This window comes from Urocitellus parryii, chromosome 2 (genome assembly GCF_045843805.1).
Source record: "Urocitellus parryii isolate mUroPar1 chromosome 2, mUroPar1.hap1, whole genome shotgun sequence".
In the NCBI taxonomy this organism is placed as follows: Eukaryota; Metazoa; Chordata; class Mammalia; order Rodentia; family Sciuridae; genus Urocitellus; species Urocitellus parryii.
In genome coordinates, this window is record NC_135532.1 from 97,511,004 (window position 1) to 97,529,002 (window position 17,999).

Here is a 17,999-nt window from a genome sequence, read left to right on the forward strand (position 1 = left end):
CATAGGAGTGATCAACTCAGTAACACCTTTATATTGCTTTGCCTTCTCCCTGATCCTGTACTCTTGCTCCCTGGGAACCATATTTTAAAATAAATACAAAGTTTTTGCCTCAGTTTCTGCTTTGGAGACAACACAGGCTAAGATATAACTTCTCCTATATAAAATAGAAGCTAGCATTTTCTCGTTTCTTACCCTTTCCCATGGAAGTGTACCAAATATAAAGACAAGCATTTATGATGATGATGGTGTGTGTGTGTGTGTATGTATATGTTTGAGGGTGTTTATAAGTGTATAAGAAAACCAGTGTTATGGTTTGGATATGAAGCATCTCCCAAGACTTATATGATTATTCCCCATTGCAGCAGGGTTCAGAGGTGGGGCTTTTGGGAAATGGTTGGATCATGAGGGCATTAGTCTCATCAAAGGGTTAATCCATCATGGCTGAATGGACCAAGGGGAGGTGGTGGAAACTGTAGAAAGTGGTGCCTGGTTGGAGCAAAGTAGATCACCGGGGGCATGCCCTAGGAAGGGTTTATCTTGTTTCTGGTCACTTTGTCTCCTCTCCTCCTCTTTTCTCTCTTCAACCCTCCCTCCACCTCTGCTTGCTGGTTTCCATAAGCTGAGCAGCTTTCCTGTGCCACTCCCTCACACCATGATATTCTGCCTCGCCTCTGGCCCAAAGCAATGGACCGTGGACTGAAACTTATGAAATTATGAGTGAAAATAAACTCTTCCTCCTTTAAGTTGTTTATGTTAGATATTTTGGTCACAGTGATGAGGAGTTGACTAATACAACTAGTTTTAACTATTATTTGGTTACCTACAAAGTCAAATTATAAAAAAATCATTTATATTTGATATCAAGGTATACCAGTTCTCACATTTATTGGCAGTTAAAACTCATCTTTCTTTTTCTAATGCTAGCTCAAGTTCCTTCCAACTTTTATAACCTAGACTCCTGTGTATGATGGTGGAGAAGCCATCTTGCAGAATCTACAAAGCAAACAAACTGGTTTAACTCTAAAAGTTAAGTTGAAATTATGTGCTTCTTGGGATAATTTTTATTTTATTCCCATCAGTTAATACAAATAATTTAGAATTGATTATTAATGATAATTTAATATGACTTTTTAAAATTTAAAATGGGGAAACCTGTCCAATTAGCAGTTCCTTATAGACACATTGTCAAAATGGCCATCCGGATGGTGGTGTGCATAACTTAGGGGATTAAAAGGGATGGGGTTTTGAAGACCACTTTCTTAGGTGACACTGGTTCCCCCTCCAAACCTAGAACTTCACAGTTGTGAAGGGAGAATCCTGATGAACATTTCCATAATCAGTTCTTGAAAAGGAACTTATTTTCCTGCCTAGGAAGATAAATCCCATCAAAATCTCAAAGGTTACAGAAAGCTTTGGAGGAAGGGGTTCCTAAAATTATGCCATCTACTAGGGATTCTAATATTGGGTTTCTACTCATTCAATGGCATGCTTCAAATGATTTTTATCCTATTATTGCTCATTTCTGAGTAACCAGCAGCTGCCATATGGATTCTGATTTCTTTATGCTTTTGCCAATACAGGCAAAAATTAGACAAAACCCTGAATTACCTCTTTTCTTCTGGTTGTATTATGTGGGTGATAATCCATCATGGAATTCCTTCAAGCTTCTGTTCAATTTTGATCACTTTATTTCCTTTGGTGAGTCATAAGGGCTGTGATTGCACACATGTTCCTTTTTGAAATCTTTCAATAATGTACCATTTGGATAAAGAATTTTACAAGTTGGTTGTGTTAATCACAGAGATTTTGGTTGCAGTGATTCAAAGCCAACTCACAGTGAATGAAACAATGATGTTAAGTCTTTCACAGATCTCAAGGGCAGGAGAGGAGGTGGGCCATGTCCTATAGGCTTGTCCCCCCACCATTTATCTCTCTGTGTCTTTATTTTTCTACTTAATTTCTTTCTTACTCTGTCAATTGACTTGCTCTGCTTATCTGAGATAAAAACATGGCTATTGATAATATCTACATGGATATTTCATTTATAGTTTCAGTCACCTGGATAAAGGTGGAGCCACCTTGCTTTCAGATACCAAATCCCTGTTGGAAAGACTCTACGCAGCCATCTTGGATCAGATACTCATTCTGGAATAATCTCTGGTTAGGAAAAGGTGATTGGCCCAAATACCTTCCCTAAACCAACGGACTGAAATCAGGCACATTTTGTGCAAGATGATTGGTCTAGATGTTAGGAATGGGGCAGAGGATAGGAAGAGGTGATTTCCAAAAGGAAGTAGGGGAGAGTTGGAAGTGAAACTATGTAATTAGAACAATAATTAATTGTTCATTTTATTGATCTGATGGAACCAGACCCCTATTGTAAATATGGTAAATTTCACATAAAATATCCAAATACACTGGGTGTTGGGAATATCTAGTAGTTCCTTTAGGAAAATTGGACAATCTTTCTGTACCTCAGATTACTTATCTGTAAAGTGGGAGTAATAACTGTTGCTTGTTGTTGTGATTACAAAATTGATTCATACAAGCAAAGTGCTTAGAACAGCGTCTGACCTGTAGTCAGCATTTAATAAGTGTTAGCTATTATTATCATGATTCTTTGGCCATTATGACTTTCTTCAAGATTATGAATAAATGGTAAAAAGTGGACTCTCTTGCTTAACTTTTCATTTAATTTCATTGCAGTGATCACTTAAAATGAAGCAGGATTATGGGAAAAGATGACAGAGCAGAGGAAGGGTATAATTTCTAGATGCTCTGTGACTGGGGATTCAAGCTGTGGGAAATATTGCTTGCTAGGGAGGTGGGTGATTCACCAAATCTCAGTATCATAGAGACAGAAATTTGGGCACTTGGTACATAGAACAGGAAATCCAGCTGATAATTCTGTGGTGCTGGTCCACCTCCGAGCAGAAAGAAAGACTGAATTTGTGAAGAAAATTTGGCACAAGGCACCTGAGGAACAAAGGGCCATCTGGTGTTTGAGGGGTGTGTCATTCTTCTCTGTTGGAGAGTGGACAGCTGATGCAGGACACCATCTTGTGGCAGCTGAATGGCAGTTTTCTGTGGCAGAGTCACGGAATTTATATCAAGTATGAGCCAACTGTCCTTGCGTGCACCACCATGAAATCTAGAGTTCTCCTGGGGAAAGGATGCAACTTAATTGAACAAAGAGGGGATTGCATGTAGGGGCACCCAGACTGGGAATAGAGCAAAGTGCTTCTTTCTCTCCCTTTGGATTTGACAGCTTGCAGGATTAGCCAGAGAAACCCCAGGAAACGGACAAGCAGGCACATTTGTGCTTGGGGTCTGATCCTGAGAAGACCAAATCTATCAGCAGTGGAGTGTATAGTTTGGAAAGTTGGTCTCTTTGCTCCAAGTGTGGAGCTCTCAAGAGCCCTACTAGATCCAAGTGCACATCAGAGATAAGTATCTTCCCAGCAATAGGGTGGGCAGGGCTGTTGTCTCTAGAGCAGAAACCTCACCACGAACCTTGAAAGGTCGGTCAGAACCCATCACAAGCAGCTGGAACTTCATATTTAGAACTCTGGTCTGGATCAGCCCTGCCCTGGGAGTGCCTCTGCCTAGTTTGAAAAAAAAAACCTCCAATTGTCACTACTTTTCATTCTGTTCTAACTTAAATTGGTGAGAAAAGAAGCTGAGAGTCAATAACTAGCTGGGTTCCAAGGCCACTCCAGGTGACAGCTTAGTGATCAATTTAAACAAGAGAGGTTTAACAATTCCCACCCCTTGCTCCTTAGATAAAGGAGCCACAACCCATGAAAAATAGAAAGAAAAAAGACAACCCCTTCATTGTTCATTAGGTTCTTTTTCTTTTTCTCTCTTCTCATTTTTCCATTGAATGTGGATGTGAATATGTATATGTGTATATGTTGGGGGGTGTTCTAGCTGTATTGATGGGTTCATGACTTTTTGTTTTAGCTCCTGTTTTTGTTTATCTTGTTACCCCTTCTCATCCTTCTTTCCCCTTCAATGGCCAAATTCACGTGTTCACTTTCTCATTATTTATTTTATTATTTAATATTTACTCCTCCTTCTTCATAGCCCTCTCTTGCTACCTCTTTCCTGCTGTATCTGTTTGCTTTTTGAGTATTTTAAACTTTCTTTTACCTTCCTACCCTGTTTCCTCCTCATGAGTGCCAATTTTCTCTATCTTTAAGAACAATTTAGTTTATACAATTACTTCCCCACTATCCATGTTGTTATGGTTATTAGTACTGGGGAGAGCATAGTTGACACATGCTCTTTACTTTGATGCTAGGTCTAGATCATGGCTATATATTATTGTTGTTGTTGTCAAATTCTGACCATACCATTCATCTTTTTGTGGTAATTAAGGGTGTGCATGCCATACTAGGCATGAGACATTTATTCTTATGCTGTATATTGATCACTATGATTGTTGCTATTGCTTGTTCCCTCCTTTCTGATAGGGTACACTACAAATTTATGGGATAGAGTTACAAGGCTGAACTATACCTATGTCTCATAAATAGCAAATCTACATCCACACACAAACCAGTCCTGCTCAAGCTTCAATAATACTTTAACACTAAGAATATGGGAGAGAAAAAACCCCAAACCAACAATGAGGCCCCCAAGTACAAATGACTAGAGGGAGACTAAAGGAAGATCTAAGAAACTCATTAAGGAATGAAGTAAGAGTGCAATTACAGGATGTGAAAGACCATTTCAATAAAGAAATAGAGTTCTGAAAAGAAACCAATTAGAACTCCCAGAAATGAAAGACACAATAAATCAAATAAAAAATTCACTTAAGAGTATCATCAACAGTCTAGATTATGTGTAAAACAGAACATCAGGCTTCAAAGACAGGGTAAATGAGCTGGAACACCAGTAGATATAAAGGAAAAATAAACAACAGACCAAGATCAGAATATGCAAGAACTCTGTGACAGTGTTAAGAGAACCAACATAATAGTCATTGGGATAGTTAAGGGACATAGAAATACAGCTAATGGCATTAAGAAACTTTTCAGTGAAATAAATAATAGCAGAAAATTTTCTAAACCTTGGGAATAAGGGATTGGATTTACACTTAGGGGTATGAGTACAGAAGTATCTGTCTGATTGGGTCCCCCACTTATGTACATAAGCACTTTCATCAAGCAGGAGATTGACCTCATCAGAAGACTATTTCCATGCTCTTTTGTTGTGGCCCCCCTGCCCCTGACCTCCTCACTTGCCATCTTGACCTGGCTGCCTAAGCCCTTCTATGTCTCCCTCAACTGGGAATAATGAACATCTCCATAATATGTCTGAATGTAAATGGTCTTGACTCTTTAATTAAAAGACGAAGACTGGCAGAATGGATTTTTTTAAAAAGACCCAACCATAGGCTATTTGCAAAATAATAATAATAATAACAACAATAATAATCATCTTATAGGCAAAGATATACACAGACTAAAAGTAAAAGGATGGAAATTTCATGCAAATGGAGTCTGAAAATGATCAGGAGTAGCCACTCTCATATCTGATAATGCAGATTTCAAGCAAAAATTAATCAGAAGAGGCAAGGAAGTGCACTATGTATAGTGTTGGAGGGAACAATATAACAGAAAGATATAAAAAATTTTATGTCTCAAATGTTGGTGCCCTTAGTTACACAAAACAAACCCTTCTTGACTCTAAGTCTCAGATAGACCCTCAATACAATAACTGATGTAATCTAAGCTGAGGTGTACTAGATCTTTAAAGAAAAGCTAACACCAATCCTCCTCAAATTGTTCCATGAAATACAAAGGGAGGAAACACTCTCAAATTTATTCTGTGAAGCCAGTATTACCCTGAGGTCAAAGCCAGATAAGACACATCAAGAAAGGAAACTACAGGCCAATATCCCTAATGAACATAGATACAAAAATCCTCAATAACATATTAGCAAACTACATTCAAAAACACATTAAGAAGATTATATACCATAAACAAATTGGATTTATCCCAGGGATGAAAGGTTGGTTCAACATATGTAAATGAGTAAATGTCATTCATCACATGAATAGAATCAAGGACAAAACTCACATGGTCATCTCCATAGATTAGAAAAAGCTTTGACAAAATTCAGCAACCATTTATACTAAAAACAGTGAAGAACATCATAAAAGCTATATATGACAAACCAAAAGTCAACATCATGCTGTACAAAGAAAAACTGAAAGCATTTTCTCTAAAATTGGGAACTAGATAAGGATGTCCACTCTAACCACTCCTATTCAATATAGTTCTTGAAACTCTAAGCAGAACAATCAGGCAAGAGAAGGAAATTAAAGGGATATGAATAGAAAAAAAAAGTCAAAATATTTCTGCTTATTGATGACATGATTCTATACCTAGAGCACCCAGGAAACTCCATGAGAAAACTTCTGATTAAAAATTTCAGCAAAGCAGCAGGATATAAGATCAACATACAAAATCAGTACCTTTATTACATTCCAATAACAAATCTACCAAGAAAGAAATCAAGAAAACTACTCCATTCACAATAACCTCAAAAAAAGATCCTTTAGGAATAATTGTTACTAAAGAGGTGAAAGACCTCTACAATGAAAATTATAAAACAGTGAAGAAAGAAATTGAAGAAGCCCTTAGAAGATTTTCCATTTTCTTTCCGACTTGCCAATGTTCATGGATAGGCAGAATTAATATCACAAAAATGGCCATATTACCAAAAGCAATTTATAGATTCAATGCAATCTCTATCAAAATACTAGTGAAAATTTTCACAGAAGGAGAAAAAAATAGTCCCAAAATTTATATGAAATAATAAAAGACCCAGAATAACCAAAACAATTGGGCAATAAGATCAAGGCTGGAGATATTACTTTACCTGATCTGAAATTGTACTACAAAGCTGTAGTAACAGAAACAGCATGGTTTTTGGTTTAAAAACAGAAATGAAGACTAGTGGAACAGATTAGAAGACACAGCAGCAAATCCACATCAATATAGTCATCTGATTCTTGATAAAGGTGCCAAAAGCATAGGTTGAAGAAAAGATAGGCTGTTTAATAAACGGTGCTGGGAAAACTGTTGTCTACATGTAGAAGAAGGAAACCAGATACTCATCTCCTATTCTGAAAAAAAAAAAAATTAACTCAAGGTGGAACAAAGACCTGAAAATTAGGCCAGAAACAGTGAAACTGTTAGAAGAAAGCATGGGGTCAACACTTCAACACATTGGCATAGGCACTGATTGCCTTTGTAAGAGTCCTAAACCTCCAGAAATAAAACCAAGAATTAACAGGCCTTATAGTATTCAACTAAAAAGCCTCTACACGGGAAAGGAAATAAGAGTATGACTATAATGCACCAATTTAAAAAATAAATAGAAGGAAGACCAGTAGAGTAGAGAAAAGGGATTAGGAGAAGAGAGGAGGAGAGGGAAGGTGGTAGTAGTTGGGATTGAAATGGAGAAAACTTTGTTGCATACGTAGGTTTATATGCATAAAACTACATTATACGGCAAAATGAACCCCACTGTTGTGTGTAACTGTAGTGCACTAAAAAGAGTTTATGAGCTGCATATCATTTACAGACATAAAGTAGAGATTACTGATTAGGCACTGGAAATCTCAGATCAACGACTTTCTATCTTCTTGGATAGAAACTGTAAGAATCAGGATAGGTTTTTAACACATTCTTTTTCCCTCCATCATGACAACTGGCAACTTGAAGTCTTCTCCAGTGGCCTAGATCCCTACTGACAGTTCACAATGGATACATAGCATGAACAACAAAGAAGTTTTGTCATTTTAATTACTGAGAGTTTGCTTTTTAATTCCAGTGGAAGTTTTTTAAATAAGCCCTCTGGAAAGGAGGGTATCTTCAAACACTGGATGTGGCTGAATTGGTATTTCTTTGGCTACAGTTCATCCAGGAATGAACATCTGCGTAATTAGGATATATCAATTTTAGAGAACATTACTAAGAGTAAACGTACTCTGGCATCAGTAAAAAGTTTACATTCAATCAGTACATTTCTAACTCAGCCCCACAAAAACAAAGAGCTCATTTTTAAGGTTGTCATCTCTGTTGGCTTGGAAAGACTCATATACTCATCCTTCCAACACTTCTAAAGGCTGATATTAATGAACTTTCTTTCATTGTTATGTCTAGTATTTACTATCCATCTCTTTCTTCACTCTAATTCATGAGCGCTTTCTGAGCTACAACCCCAGCCCTTTCAAGTTTTCATTTTGAGACAGGGTTTCACTAAGTTGCTTAGGTTGGCCTCAAACTTGCTGTCTTCCTGCCTCAGCCTCTCCCCAGTCTCAGACTATAGGCATATTGCCAGTATGCTCAGCTTGTTGGGTAGAGTTTAAATACATCTTGAAACTTCAGCACAGTTTCTGAGGTTTTTAAACAGCATTTCTGTCATTTCTGGGCAAGGAATAGGTATACAGTTAAGTTGGGGAGCATATTCAAACGCGGGATGGGTTTTATTGCAGACACAGATTTTGGTTCTACGATTTCCTCCACATCCAATGGGTCAATAAAATCCTTTTAATTGTTTTCCCCTAAGAAATGTCTTTTCAATTCATTCACTCTTTGTATCCCTTGGGTAATACCATAACATGGTCCACATTCGCCTTATCTCTTGCTTGTAAATTTCAAGCTGTTCTCTCACTTACCATTAGATTCACCATTCAAGAAACCAAATTTTAGGAGTTCATTCTCTGCCCAGGGAATAAAATGAACGTTTTAGCATTTACAGTTCCTCTTCATCTTAACTTTTCTTCCCCCTGCCTCATAACTTCCAATTCTCCAGTGACACATCTTCATTCACTATTTGCTACAAAAGTAATAACTTCTCATGTCCCCTGAGGCTTTGGCCATGTTGATTTCCCTGATCCAAAAATGTCATCCTGTTCTACCCTGTATTAGTCTACCAGGGCTCCAATAACAAATCCACAGGCAGAAGAAAGTTAAACAATAGAGATTTAGTTTCTCACAGGTCTGGAGGCTGAAAGTCTAATATCAAGAAGCCAGCAGGGTTGGTTTTCTCTGATCCTGCTTTTGGCTTGCAGGTGACCACCTTCTGGCTGCCTATTCACGTGGTTGTCCCAGTAAGCATGTACATCTCTGGTGTCTCTCTGGGTGTCCCATTCTCCTGTTCTTATAATGATACCCCATTAGCCTTATTTAACTTAATCTCTTCCCTATTGGTCCTCTCTCCAAACACAGTCATTTTGAAGTCTAGGGGTTAGAGCTTCAACATAGGAATATGGCAAGGGCATACAATTCTGCCTATAACCTACCTTTATCTCCAACTATTTATTTGTCAATACCTATTTTTTTTCTGAGAAACTTTGCTTAGCTTCTAGTTACTAACTCTTTGATGCTGGAGTTCTTGGTGCTTACCTCAACTGTCTGTTGCAGTGATGGATGTCACAGATTATGAACTTAAAGGGCCCATTAGTAAATATTTTAGATTCTGCAAGCCAAAGGGTCACTGTCACTTCACTCAACTCTTTAATTGTAGCAAAGGGGATGTAGGAAGCTCTATGTCCAGATTCCAGTCAATGGAGCATCACAAGCTTTCAGTAGGAAATTTTTTTCTTTAAATTTTATCCTGAGCTTAAGAACATCTTTTTTATTCATTCACTTCTTAAAAAATCCAATGATTAAGAAGCAAATGCACTTTGCCTTTAACTGTATTTGGCTTCCTATGCTATGGTCCAGGGAATTGCGTTTTAGTAGCAATTCTGCTAGCTATGGGATCCAGCATGGATCTACAAATCTCCTGGGAAAGATTCCTAATTTTTAGAATAAACAGCTGAACAAATTGTATTGTCTATGGAGGAATAATTTGCATGGAGATAGGATAATTCCTCCATGTATGAGATAATCCTATATACTGCAGGACATTTAAAATGTCTGGCCTCTAACCAGTAATGCCTCCTGGCCTTTATGACAACCTAAAATATCTCCAGATAGTTCTGAACAATCAGAGTTTAGTGTACCCTGCATAACCTCTAAATTCTCTTCAATTCTAGAATTGTATAATTCATGTAGTTTGTTTGAAAGTTAAGTATATGGAAAATTCCTTTTTATCTGAAGTTTAAGGTAATCAGAAAGCTTAGATAACTAATTTTGTCTTGTATATGCCGGAGACATGGATGTTACATAATCTGACTTCACCTTTCTATTTTGAAAATACAACCAATAAATTACATAAGTCTTGATTCTAAAATGTTGCATGCAAGGGACCATGGGGTTACCTCATTTTTAAGCCAATCTTGGATCCTTCAGCAACTTACCAAATGGTAGCCACTAGCCAGCTATGACTACTTAAATTTAAATGCAGAGTAAATGAACTTAAATAAATTTTTGAATTTAGCATCTCCGTCATACTAGCCATATTTTGCTATACCCATGGCTGGTGGCTACCATATTGAATTGAGAAGATGCAGGATATCATCTTAGACACAGAAAGTTCTAACAGCATGGTTCCTACCCTCCTAGTTCAAGCAGTTTTAACTGATTCAAGCTATGTCAAGCAACATTTTGTTTTTCTATGTTCATTTTTAATACTGGGAATGTTGTTACATTCTAATTATCTAACACCCCAACCTCTCTATCTTGTTTTTCCCTCCTAGATCTTCACCCCTCTACATCCTCCCCGGGAGGCAGTACTAGAGCTTGCAATCTCAGAGTGGATGAGGAAAGTGTAAGATCCCAGGTGGGTTCATCGGTCCCTCATGACCACATGTGCTATGTTTTAATTAGTAGAGTTTTTTTCTTATCTCCGTGGCTGCATTTTAATTACCCAGGGGGCAGAAGCTAGATGAAGCCTAACACAGCCCACCCGAGGTCCAACAATGATTTATTGCTGTTTATCCAAATCTTCCGAGTGGTTTTCTGCTTCTCCAGCTTTAACTCAGCTCACAGTTATAGGGAAGAAGCCCAAGCAAAGAGACAATCTGATTGTCAGACCCTTTTTCCAGCCTCTGATTGTGCAAATCCATTTCTCTCTAGAGAACAGTTGAAGTGGTTAAATGATCTCTTGGAATTGTGCAGTCATGATAGCTAGCACTGATCATTGCATCAGGCACTGGGCTTAGATTTTTTACATATATGTTTTACTTACTCCTCCCAACTTGATGGGGAGACTACTTTATTACAGCCTTGGGCTCAGAGATATTAAGCATCCTACTAAAAGCCACACAGTAAGTAAAGTACAGGGCTGAGATTTGAAACCAGGCATTCTGGACTCCACAGCATGAGTTTTTGTCAGTGACATATGACATACTTTTCTACTTCATCTTCTCTACAGTCTATGATGTAGAAAAGGCCCCACTCATCTACTGAAGGGCATCTAGGTTGGTTCCACAGTTTAGCTATTGTGAATTGTGCTGCTATAAACATTGATTCGATCCTGATCCTCAGCACCACATAAAAATAAAGGCATTGTGTTGTGTCCATCTACACCTAAAAAATGAATATTAAAAAAACATTAATGTAGCTGTGTCCCTATAGTATGCTGTTTTTGACTCCTTTGGGTACAGTCTGAGGAGAGGGATAGCTGGGTCAAATGGTGGTTCCATTCCCAGTTTTCCAAGGAATCTCCATACTGCTTTCCATATTGGCTGCACCAATTTGCAGTCCCACCAGCAATGTATGAGTGTGCCTTTTTCCCCACATCCTCACCTACACTTATTATTGTTTGTCTTCATAATAGCTGCCATTCTGACTGGACTGAGATGAAATCAGAGTGGTTTTGATTTGCATTTCTCTAATTGCTAGTGATGATTAACATTTTTTCATGTGTTTGTTGATTGATTGTATATCATCTTCTGAGAGGTGTCTCTTCAGGTTCTTGGCCCATTTATTGATTGGGTTATTTGTTGTTTTGGCATCTAGCTTTTTGAATCCTTTATATACCCTAGTGATAGTGCTCTTTCTGATGTGTGAGGGGTAAATCTGTGGCATATATACACAATGGAATATTACTCAGCAATAAAAGAGAATAAAATTATGGCATTTGCAGGTGAATGGATAGAGTTAGAGAAGATAATGCTAAGTGAAATTATCCAATCCAAAAAACCCAATGTTTTCTTTGATATAAAGAGGCTGATTCATAGTGAGATGGGGGGAGGGAGCATGGGAGGAACAGATGAACTCTAGATAGGGCAGAGGGGTGGGAAGGGAAGGGAGGGGGCATGGGGTATTTAATAATGGTTGAATGTGATGATTATTACTACCCAAAGTACATGTATGAAGACATGAATTCATGTGAATATACTATGTATATAAGCAGAGATATGAAGAATTGAGCTCTATATATGTAATAAGAATTGTAATGTATTCTGCTGTCATATATATATATATATATATATATATATATATATGGCCCCACCATAAGGCTAAAGAGGCAACTACCTCCAACATTAGACAAGTTAAATTTCAAAACTCCTCAACAAATTGACATTCTAGTCCTCAGAAAAGATCATGCCCATGACATCACATGATATGACAGCTCCACAAATGTAGGAGAAGACAGAACTGGAAGGAAATCAAGAATCTGACAGTATGACAGATGCCTGCCAATTAGCCAACTCTTTTGGTCAAGAGTGTCAGAGATTTGGGTAACTTCAGAAGAGGGATGCTTATTCTAAAGAAGGCAAAGAAGGGTGAGGAATTTCATGGAAATTCAACCAGGGGGTTTGGACCTTCCAAACCCAGAAGGTGGAGACCAGTAGGGTTGGGAGTAGTTCAAGATGTTTCAAGAATCCACCTTCTGAGTTCCTACATGGTCAGAACCAGATTATTATGCATCCCCTTGTTTGCAGTATATCCACATCGGCTCCACACCACCAATTACCTTATTCTTCTCCAATTTCCAGTTCCAACAATGAAAGAGATCTGATTGGCTCAGCAGACAGCCACCATCTCTGTAGGCACGATCCCCAGCCCAAACTTCCTCTCTACCACAGGCAGATGACTGTCTTTGGGTCAGGTGTGTGCCCCAGGGCCCATCACCTGGAGCTGGAGGGTCAGAACAGGGTAAGAACGGATGGGAGCATATTAAATAAAAAAAAAATTCTTGGCTTTCTTGACAGAACCATCTGCAGAGCTATTTCCTGTAGAATGGGTCAGGGGTTACAGGTTATATCATTTCCAGAGGGAAACTGTAATTTTATGGAAATAAGATTGGAATTCACTGCTCTCTAGTGGGTGTTTACATCTTGGAAGGTAATTTCTCATTTTTCTCTCCATTACGCAATTCTACAGTGAATCAACCCAAAGTACTGTTAAGCAATACTTTGTGGGAGGTGGTGGAGTTGGATTGGGTATGTGTAGTGGGCCCAACAGACTAACTCAAGGTAGAGTTTAATCACAGTCACTGAGCTTTGTTTGGTTGCCAAGTAACTGATTAAGCTCTGAACAACAAGGTAAGCTGTAACCAATTGACTGGTTGACTGGGGTAGAGCCAGTTAAATTGTTTCCTAGGCTTACCTTCAATTTTCTATAAATGCTGTCGGATCACCAGTGTTGGCTGTAGTTCTCAGAAGCTTCCCCGGCTCTGGGAGATTTTCCAATTCTCAAATCAGTTTTTGTTTTTTTGTTTGGCTTTACTAAAATTTTACTTTTAATCATACTCTTTGCTTTCCCTTGAAAACCAGATTTAGGTAAAATTTTTTTTTCCTATTCTACATGCTAAAAATGTTTTCCTGGAACCTTTAGGGACTCAAAGTTACCTCAAAATATGACACTATTTTGGAAATCCCTATGTGGGATTTTGGTTGAGGCTGTTTGGAAGAACTTGGTCCTAGTAAATGAGGACCTGTCCCCAAGTTGCCATGAGACTAAAGAAAGAGAGGTCTGGGTTGTATAGAGTGCGAGTTACTAGGGGGCTACAGAAGCATGGTTCAAGGGAGCGGCAGACCAGCTAGATCCTCACAATTCGGGTCAGAAAGAGGGGCATATATGTGGGTTAGGGCAAAGGTGACTTCATCCTGGTTGGAAAGTACCTGATTTATCTTCAGATAATATCAGAGCCAGGCACATCTCTGGCACCAGGGTCCAGTTGTAAAGATCCAAGTACACACTAATGGTTTGGTCCATTTTTGTTGACTGGAAACTGTGCAGAAATTAAGCGAGGGCTATTCTAGAGAATCCTGGAGGTTATGACTCAAGATGGCTGCAGTCCTGTCAAACTGAATCCATACAAGGCTTTTGGAACTTAAGTTCTATTCTTCTTCTTTTACATGTAAATTCTATTGTTTCTTATTGTCTCCACCACATGGTCAGTTTTACTTGAATTCTGAGCATTGCTGCTGTTTTTTTGCTGACATATACTCTTATCTAGTGGTTCCCATTCTAACTACCCAGTAGAATCATCCAGGGATTGTTTAGAAAGCACCACCACCCATGACACAGCTCCAGAAATTTCGATTTAATGGTTCTAGGGAGGTCTGAGTATTTTTACAAAAGCTTCTCAGGTGAGGGTCATGTAAATCCAGGGTCCACAACTATAGCTCTCAAAGTATGGTTCCTGACCAGCAGCATCAGAATTCTATGAAAATTACTAGAAATGTAAGTTTGGGGGCCTCACCCCAGACCTGCTGATTTAGAGGCTTTGTGGGTGGACCCTGCAATCTGTGTGGGATTCTGATTCTCATTTAAAACTCAGAACCTCTGGTCCACATTGAGCTGTTTAATGTATTATAACTCTTCACGAAGCAGTACCTCAAACTTTGAACTAAGCCCTTTGGAGGTGGCCTCCCGAGTCACATTTGTCACATTGCTTGACTCATTTCCTAAGAGTTACAATGGCTGTCTTATCGCTTGGCAGAAGGTTAACTGTTTTGATAATGTTGGCATCTTCAGCTCATTTGTTTATGATTATTAATTTCCAGAATAAAACAGAATCTCCTCCCACTTGGCAGGCTCCCTTTATTATTTCTTGTTTGTTTTTTTTTAAAAAAACATGATTGTTTTACTAATTGTTTCAGACAATAATTTTTCTCTCCACACCTGTTCCGTGACATGATAAATTGGTTGGGTATTAAGTGGCTGGTAATTCTATCTTCAACTGCCAGCAAATTGAGGGGTTTGTTGTTTTTTTTTTGAAGACCCCCAATTTTTTAAAATCAATACTTCTGATAACAAATATTGTTACAAGCACATACATAAAGGATAATGTGCTTGCCATGAAAGAAAATGCATATCCTAATCTATTTCAGTAGAAGCTCAGTACCTGGTATTAGATGGGATCTAAAATTCAGGATGCAATGCAGTCATCATTCCTGTATTATATTTATGAGTCAATTCCTTATGAATGCTGAGCTTTTGGGATGGTGGGGTGGCTCATGTTCTTTTCTGGCTGCCAGAGTGCCTAGTATTCAGCTAACACTGATGATGTTTGATAAATGAATGAATGAATGAATGACATCATCGTGCAACACTAGCCAGTCACATCGGGCATCGGGTTTATTTGGTCTGGGCTCACCGTATTGGTGACCCAAACCAAAGGTAAAAGTCAGAACTGGGACATTAGGATCCTTTGGGTAACATCTGGGGATCTAGGAGAAGAAAGGGGAATATTGACTGGGCTTGGAGTCGCTCTTGTGGAGATGGAGCAAGATCTCCTCCTCCCCCGTGGAAGATCTGGAAGGCTCAATACTCTGCAGTGAGGGAGGTGGAGAGCAGAGCTTGGTACTTCAGGCAAGTGCAATTTTATAGCAATTAAGAAGGAATTTTTAAAAAAATCACTGGTGGGAAGGCAAAGTCCTTACATCCCTGGGGACTGAGATCTTCATGGTGGGAACAGTGGGGAGAGTGTGGTATTGGTCACCCATTTAAAGCATATTCCCCAAAGAAGCATCGTGACAATAGATTTTTTGTGAAGCTGTCTGTTTAAGACTTTTTGACAGGTGAACTACAAAGGAATTCTCAAAAGTGGCACCATGTCAGCCCCTCACGTGAGCCCCTGACCTCAGGTGACTAAAAGGAAGCTAGGAGGAAGGTTCAGAAAGGAAGCTGTCTGAAAACAAAGTCACCTCTGGAGGCAGGATGTCCCCCACTACAGGTCAAGCTAAACTGGGGAAGGGGCTGGGGTGCAGCTTCTGATTGTGGATGCACATGGCTGCCCTTCTGAATGCTCTCCACCCTCCCAGAAGGTGGGAGAGTCTAGGAAGCAGTGTGTGTTACCAAGGAGCATTAAGCTTACGAAGGTCTTAGAGCAGGGCTTCCTCTGTACCCAGCCCTGGGCACCACTGGGCAAGGTGGTATGTGAAAGGCAGGGGGCCTGAGCTGAGGGAACCATTTCTGCCCTTTTCTAGGAGAGCAATAGCCCTTTTTCTATGATGACTGATTTGGGTTTGGGGGTCCCCTGATCACAGTAGTCAATTTTCCATCATTTTTTCCTCCATTACTTCCTCTACCTATAGCAGCCTCCAAACCATTTCCTTCTGCTTCAATTTCTCCTCACTGTCCAAATTCTACGGTGATGGATGTTTTCCATTTTTGGTCCACTTGCACTTGGATGGACCTGGTATCTACAATGAAAATATGGTTTTGTTATCTACCCACACCAGGCCTCCCAGTGCACGCAGACACTCTGTTCAGAGGTTCTGGTTATTATGAACCCACCCAGGACAAATGGCCATTAGAAGCCTCCCTCCAGCTCCATCTGTGGGCCATGGCAGCTCTTGCCTCAGAGTCTTGGCTATTCCCCTATCTAGAATATTCTTCTCCTCCCTTTTACCAAGCTTATGCCTATTCATCCTCCGGTTTTCAGTTAAATGCTGTAATTACACTATTAGATCAAAATAACAATGCAGATATTTCAGTGCTTATTTCAAGTTTCAACACCGCTATTTTATTTTTCAAAAGCACCATGGGCTCTGCAGCCAGGGAGCCTAGCTTTTCATCTTAGCCCTGCCATTTACTGATGCATGACTTTGGGACCCTTTCTTAAACTCTCTGAGCTTCTCCCCACCTCTAACTGGGGACAATACTAGTGCCTTGCCTTTGCTGTGAGCATCAAATGAGTGATGGTTACTTTAATCATTCATTCGATTAAGAAATAGAAATGATATTTAGTACACTTAAAATGCAAACATATGTAAGCCTATCACTAAAATGAAATGAAAAATACAAAAAGTCATTCAGCATTTTTTTATTCTTCTATAAATCACTTGAGGCTACAATAAATAGGAAAAAGCATCATAACAATAAATTGATGTTAGATAAAAATGACTAAAGCTGGGTTAAAAATAACAAGTTGAATGTGAGAAATATTTTTTTGATCTCTTAAAAAAAGCCATGGTCTTAAGTAAAAAATGACAACGGTGTTATTACTGAAACTCCAGAGTACTTTTTTGCAGAAATATCCAGCTGTTAGCAGCTTTTGTCCATGGCAACCAGGGATCTAAAACTAATACCGCATCTTTCTTTCTGATTTTTCAAACTTGAAATAATCCCATCTTCTTGATTGATCACATTGAGAAGATAGTTTGCACATCTTCTCCCACAGGAGCTACAGAATTCCAAACCCCAACAAAAAATTTAAAAACATGATATCTAGAGGTTAGGGGTGTAGCTCGTTGGTAGGATGTTTGTGTGGCGTGTGCACAAAGTGCTGGGTTCAATTACCAGCACTGCAAAAAGAAAAAAAATTCCCAAAGACAACAGCTGAAGCTTCAGTTTGAGTCTTTATGGCTCACTGCCATTGTTATTAGGTTTCTCAACTATAGGTGAAGATTCTAGTGCAGTTATCCCAAATTGTAGTATCTGCTGTCTTCTTCTTTTCGAATTTTTAGTCATAACTGGAAAAACTTTATTTTATTTATTTATTTTTATGTGGTGCTGAGGATTGAACCCAGTACCTCATACATGCTAGGCAAGTGCTCTAGCACTGAGCCACAACCCCAGCCCTCTTCTGCCTTCTTATTCCACTCTTTTCAGATGGTGTTTGTTCATTGACA